This window comes from Elephantulus edwardii, unplaced genomic scaffold, assembly GCF_000299155.1.
Source record: "Elephantulus edwardii isolate Elephantulus edwardi_28Jun2011 unplaced genomic scaffold, EleEdw1.0 scaffold00054, whole genome shotgun sequence".
NCBI classification, from domain to species: Eukaryota; Metazoa; Chordata; class Mammalia; order Macroscelidea; family Macroscelididae; genus Elephantulus; species Elephantulus edwardii.
In genome coordinates this window covers 6,328,730-6,335,913 of record NW_006399804.1, presented here as the reverse complement: position 1 = coordinate 6,335,913, position 7,184 = coordinate 6,328,730, and the positions used below count along the sequence as shown (strand labels likewise).

The 7,184-nt window shown below is 41.1% G+C and overlaps 1 pseudogene; it reads right to left on the bottom strand.

Moving 5' to 3' along the window:
- Positions 1–3,429: 3,429 nt before the first annotated feature.
- LOC102859276 overlaps positions 3,430–7,184 on the bottom strand; it is a 77,978-nt pseudogene continuing 74,223 nt past the window's right edge.

The window sequence follows — 7,184 nt, the reverse complement described above, 5'->3', positions numbered from 1 at the left end:
GAATGGGAAAACCCAAGAAAAAAATGATGCCTTTGAATTGTGGTGTTTGCAAAAATACTGAATATCCTATTGCCTACCAAAAGAACAAACAAATCTGTCTTGAAGGAGTATAACCAAAGGTAACCATGGTACAACTTTATCTCATTTACTTTGGTTGTATTTTCAGAAGGAATCATTCCTGGAAAGAGACATCATGCTGGGAAAGGTAGAGGGTCTGCAAAAGAGAGGAAGAATCTCCGTGCGATGGGTTGACATGAGGACTGTCACGATAGGCTTGAGCGTGGCAGAGATTGTGAGGATGATGCAGGATAGGGCAAGGTTCACAGAGTTGCTGTGGGTTACAGGCAACCTCATAGCACCTAGCAGCAACACCATTCCCTTTCCTTTTCCTATGTAACTACATATAACTTATCATATCCACCTATTCTTTAAGATAGATATCTACCAGGTCAGACCATTCCTTCTCAATGCCCAGCCACCATTTTACATATATTTGTTATAACATTTGTTATATTTTAATCCTTCACTCTGCCCCAAATACTCATCACTTCTTGCTTTTATACCACACCCTCTCAATAATCATGTCTACAAACTTTTTAGACTTGTCCCATCTCCAAATCAGGTTACTTACCAAGTTACTTATAATTTCATCCTAAATGTCTAAGGAAGACAATGCAAAGTGTTATAATGAAATGTGCAAAGAGCTGTATCAGAAAATCAAAAGGGCCTAATTCGCCAGGAATTTTTAAGCTGAAGGAACTGAAGAACAAATTCAAGCCTTAAGTTGCAATGGGAAAAATAATGAATGGTCCAGGAGATATTAAAAGAAGGTGGAAGTAGTGCACAGACTCTCTGTGTGTACACTGTACCAAAAAAGAATTGGCTGACACAGAAGAATTTCATGAAACAACATATCATGAAGAGGCAATAGTGATGAAGGAGGAAGTTTAAGCTGCTCTGAAGGAACTGGCAAAAAACAAGGTCCCAGGAATTGACAGCTTAAAAATTGACATATTTCACCAAATATATGCTGCCCTAGATTTGCTCACCAGGGTGTCCCAAGAAATCTGGAGGACTGCTACCTGGCCATCTGACTGGAAGTGATCCATATGTATTCCTATCCCCTGAAAAAACTCTGACAGAGTTTTATATCACAGAGCAATATCACACATAAGCAAAATTCTGCTGAAGATTATCCAAAAATGACTGGAACAGTACATTAAAAGAAGACTACCAGAAATACAAGCTGGGTATAGAAGAAGCTGTGGCACTAGTGACCTTATTGCCAATATCACATGGATCTGGCTGAAAATAAAAAGTACCAGAGGAATGTCTGTGTTTCATTGACTATGCAAAGGCATTTGATGGTGTATCTCACAATAAATTGTGGCTAACCTTGAGAAGAATGGGTATCCCAAAAGAATCAGTTGTGTTCATGCAAAATCCTTGGACCAGGAGGCAGTTGTCAGAACAGAGCAAGGAAACACTGTATGGTCCACAATTAGGAAGGGAGGGCATCAGGGATGCATTCTGTCTCCATACCTTTTCAATCTGTCTATGGAACAGATAATTCGGGAGGCTGGACTTTATGAGGAGGAATGTGGTATCAGAATTGGAGGAAGACTCATCAACAGCCTGCATTATGCAGATGACACAACCTTGCTTGCTGAAACTGAGGAGGACCTGAAGTGTTTACTGCAGAAGGTCAAGAACTGTTGTCTTCAATGTGCATTGAAGCTTAACATCAAGAAGTCAAAGGTTCTCACCACTGGGGCAATTGGTAGTACCATGAAGGATGGAGAAGAGATTGAGTTTGTTAACAATTAGTTTGCTTGGCTCTACAATCAATACTCTTGGCACCAGTAGTCAGAAAATCAAAAGACAAATTGTATTGCAAAAGTCTACTGTCAAGGACCTATCCAAAGTGCTGAAAAGCAGTGATATCAGTCTAGAGACTAAGGTGCAGCTGATCCAGGCCATGGTCTTCACAAATACTTGCTCTGCATCAGAAAGCTGGACAGTGACCGAGGATGAAAGAAGAAGAATTGAAGCCTTTAAGTTGTGGTGCTGGAGAAGTGTCTTGAACATACCAGAACACAAGGAGAACTAACAAGTCTGTCTTGGAAAGGGTGAAACCAAGTTTCTCCTTGGCAGCAAGATTTTTAAACTCTGTCTCACATATTTTGGACATGTGGCCAAGAGGGCCCAGTTCTTAGAGAAGGACATTATGCTTGGAAGGATAGTGTAGGAGAGGAAGACCCCAGATGAGATGGATTGACATAGTAACTGGGACAATGGGGATAGGTGTGTCAGAATCAGTGAAACTGGCTCAGAACAAGGTAAGTTTCAGAGCTGTTGTATTTAGAGTTGCTGTAAATCGTGGACAACTCGATGGCACATAACAACAACAACACAAGAACAGTGAAATAAATAGTAGCAGATCAGCATTGCCATGCATGACAATAAGAAAAACTAGGTTCAAAGAGAAATACTCTTTGTAGGCAGCAGAAAGCTGAGGTAGTTAGAACTAAAGAGACAAGACTCTTTCCTTACTATTGTTAATTGTAACAAATTACCACAAACTTTGTGGCTGAAAAGAATACATTTATTATTTTATAGTTCTGTAAATTGGGGATCATACATGAATCTCCCTGGATTAAAATTAAGGTGCTGGCAAGACTGCATTTCCTTCTAGAGGCTTTCATTGAAAAGCTATTTCTTGGGTTTCCAGCTTCTTAACATGTTGCCACAAATGACAGCAAATGTGTTTCTAAGCACAGTCGTCAATTTAAAAAGTTTGCGGCAATGTGTTAAAGGCTCTTTGATTCCTTGCCCACTTTTCTGAAACCTCTCTGGATTAATTAATTAATTAATCATTCATTCATTCATTCTTTCTGTTCTTTGCTTCTAAAGAGTGATATGATGAGATCTGGCCCACCCGGACAGTCCAAGATAATCTGCCTATCTTTTTTTTTTTTTTTTTAATCTGCCTATCTTGAGGTCTGTCATCTTAAATGCACTGCAAAGGTCCTTTGCCAAGTAAGGTCAGGTTCTAGGATCTAGTGCGAAACATCTTTTGGGGCAGTTACTCTGCTTACTACAACTCTAGAAAGGGAAGAACCCCTAAAACCCACTTTCATCTCTTGGTGCCAACAGCAAGTTTAGCCTTATTTTATAATTGTTGTTGTTGATCTGTACCATCGGGTTGGAATGGACCCATACCTGACCCTCTAGTGGGTTTTCAGAGGCAGTTAATTGCTCGGGAGGAGATTGCCCATCCTTCTCCCATGGAGTAGCTAATGAACTTGAACCAGCAGTCTTTGGGGAATGCAGTGCAGTTTCTTGCCAGTATGCTACCATTCCTATTCATTGAAAACTGAGGGTGTAAATGAAAGGCTGGTAAGGGAAGGGAGCTCATGAAAAAAAAAATTAGCGTTTACTTGGTTTAAACTTCAGGGCCACACTGTTGATATAAAACCTCTGACCAGTGGTCTCAGGTTCCATCAGGAAACATAAGACCAAGATGGACTTCACACTGAAAAGGAGAGAAACTCTGTCAGTTCCACAAATGAAACAAAGCCTAAAATGGGACACATGAAGTTCACATGGCCTAGTGTTTGACATCTGTGAGAAGATAATCCATCATGACAGAATGTGATTAGATGAAGGAAGGATGCTGAGTCTCATAGCATTAAATGACTCCACAAGTGAGCATGTGGACAAGTTATTTACCTGAGGCCTTGGTTTACTCATCTGTAACATGGAGGAAAGAATTTTATCTATAGAATATGGCTGCTGTAATAATTAATTGACATAATGCATTTAAAGCACTAGACAGTTTGGGGGTATGTAGTAAGTGCTTAGAATAATAGTTTTTGTACTTAGGGTGTTTGACAAGACTGTATTTTGCCTCTAGTGTTTTGCAAAACTCCTGAGTCAGGAGTCCATAGGTGGTGCAGATAGTTAACATACTCAGCTACTGACTGAAAGATTAGAAGCCTGAATTCATGACTTCAGCCTTGGAAGCATGATCTAATTCTAAAAGAAAAATTTATCCATTGAAAATTTCTATTCTGACACACATTGGATTGAGATGAGTTGGAGTTAACCACAACTAATTGAGTTGTTTTTTTTTTTAATTACATAACAAAGACTGTCTAAAGTAAGTTTGCAGCCTGAATTTAATTCTCTCACAAAAGGAAATACTGGCTGTCAAGAAGATACTTCAAACTGAAAAAGAGATTGGATTGATAACTAATCATTTCAGGCCTTCCTACTACTTATTCCAAGAATGCGGAGGACCAACTCTCTTCTTCAGACTCTAGCAGTTCCCAGCATCATAGAAATCTAGAGGAAAAGGCTACTTAAGAGAGGGGCTCAGAAAGCCTTTTTCTCTTATCTATGGTGTTCTGAATTATAGGAGAGAAGCGGATTATTATCAGTATGAATAGAAATGCAATGCATTTTAATGACAGATGTACCCCTATGAAATAACACTGGATAAGCCAAGGATAAGAGAGTTCTTTGTGACACCTGAGGTAGCTCTAGGGAAAACAGAAGGAAACAAAAAGACCCACCTGCTTGCAGACAACCTCTGTGCAAGCCAATCCTAATGAGGTATCCAGACGTCTCAGGATCCCTGTGTTACTTTCATCAGAGCCAGATGTACCGTGAGCTTCAGAAAATGTACCGTGAGCCTCGGAAAACGAGGGCCACCCAGTGCCAGAGCAGTACTTCTTTTCAGAACTGTGGAAGACATTCACGGCAACACAGCTGCTTCAGAGCCCGTTAGTAGCATACAAAGAGCATTTTATGCTCCAACTCATTTTTCTACCAAGCAAGATCTGGTTCCCTTGCCCCTCTGCCAGATCCCAAGCCCAGCTACACTTCAACATCCAGTTCCACAGGAATTTTTCCCACAGCACCTTCACTATTTCAGACATTGTCTCATTATAGTGAAAGGGCTTCTTGTTTCTTTGATGGTAAAGGCTTCTTTGTTAACATCTGATGAGGGTCTGAAAACACACTGGGAACTTTGTGGACTGGGTTGCATATTAGGGAATATGGATCAAATCCATGTTTTCAAAGTGTAGAATAGGGGGAATCAAAATGAAAAAATAGTAGTCTGAAGAGGTCATCCTGATGTTGGTATACACAGAGTTCAGTGCTCATGAAAAAGCCAGTTTTAGCAATAGGGATTTCAAGTTTTGCCTAAACACGTAAGTCGAACTGCAGATGGGGTTTCAAAGCTGCTTCTGCCATTTCTTAGATAGGTGGTTAGATAGATAAACTTTTAATCTCTCTAAATGTCAGTTTTCTCTTTAGTAGAATGGTGATGATAGTAATAGTATCCACCTTACAGAGTAAGGATGTCAGTCTGAAGACCAAGATACACCTGACACAAGCCATCGTATTTTCAGCTGCTTCAGGTGCGCATGAAACTTGGACTGTGAAAAAAGAAGATAGAAGAATGTATGCCTTTGGATTGTGATGCTGGGGAAGAATACTGTACCACAGATTGCCAAAAGAACAAACATATCTGCCTTGGCAGAAGTGCACCTTAGCAGCAAAGATTCGTGACTTCATCTCATATACTTTGGGTGTGTTGTCTGGAGCAACCAGCCCTTGGAGAAAAGCATTATGCTTGATAAGGTGGAGGATCAGTGAAAGAGAAGAAGGCCCTCAGTGTGATAGATCAGCACAGTGACTACAGCAATGAACTTGGGCAGAGTTGAGATTGTGAGGATGGGGCAAGGTCAGGCAAAGTTTCATCTGACAGGGCTTCTGAGCCAGATCTGACTCAATGACACCTAACACCATCACCTCACAGAGCTGTCCTGGGAAGATACCCTGTGAAGCACAGCGTAAAGCTTCGCACCATGCCTGACACAGAACAGGCGCTCATAATAATTAGTTATTATCATTATGAATAAGTAAGCCTGGTCACCCTTAGTCCACCACTGTCATGGAGCTCGACCCTCTGGGGGAATTCCCACATAGACTATGATGCTAAAGGCTAAGAAAGGCCAGAGAAGTGGGCAAGAGAAGGGAAGGGAAATAAGCACATCTACTCATCAAATGAGTTTCATAAGGGAAGTAGTTTCATACTGCATGAGACAAAAGAAAAGGATTATTACTAAGATGTGTACAAACAAAACTCTAAACAGGGAAGGGAGAGAAGGTGGGGGCTGGAGATGAATCTTGAAGTTGCAGAGCTTGATGGGCTGGGGGTGGGGGCAGTGAAAGGAATTAGAAGACACCCAGTAGGGACGTGAAAAGTAGGGTAACACTGGGCATGGATCAGTGGTGATTAATTTTATAGAACCGTGTATGGGAATGAATGATCGTATGAAACATAATGTATATGAACTTTATATGCCAACCAATATGAAATAAAAATAATTTTAAAAAACCTGTTCTCTAATTGCATTGTAATAGAACCTCCTTTAAGTAGCACCTTTTTGTAGTTTTTAGGTGCCATCAGGTGGGTTCTGACCCATGGCAACCCTAAGATACCAGAGAAAATAAAACGCTCTCCAGTCCAGCTCCATCCATACAGCTGCTGCAGTGCTCGAGCCAACTCAGGCCACGGTCCCAGTGTGTCCTGTTGAGGGCCTTTCTCTCGTCGTTGACCCTCTGCTTTACCCAGCATGCTATTTTCTCTGTAGACCGGCACCTCCTGAGACCAGGTGCAAAGTACGTGAGACCATGGTTCCACCACCCTTGTTTCTTTGGAGCATTCTAGCTGCACTTCTTCAAGACAAATTTGTTTGTTCTTTTGGCAATCTAGAGTGTATTCAATAAAAGCCCTCCGCTACGGACTAGATGGCTGGTGGGTCCAACCAAGCAGCTGTTCCATGGGAGTAAAGATGAGGCAGTCGGCTTCTGCAAAGCCTACGGCGTATGGGGCAGCTCCACTCTGTCCTCTTGGGTTGCTGTGAGACAGAATTGATTCAATAGCTTTTTGGTTTGGATGGTTTGCTTTTTCTAAGTGGCTGGCACGAAGAGAGTAGATTTTTTTTTTCCTTTTAAAAAGGCAGAAGGATGGTTCTAAGGAAGAGAATAAGGAGACTAGAGCGAGGGCTACGTGGTGGAGGGGACCTGGGGGAGGGTTTGTAAAACAATGAAAGAATCTTCTCTTTTACTTTTCCATAATTTTTGACTCATGTACTTATAACTTGTTA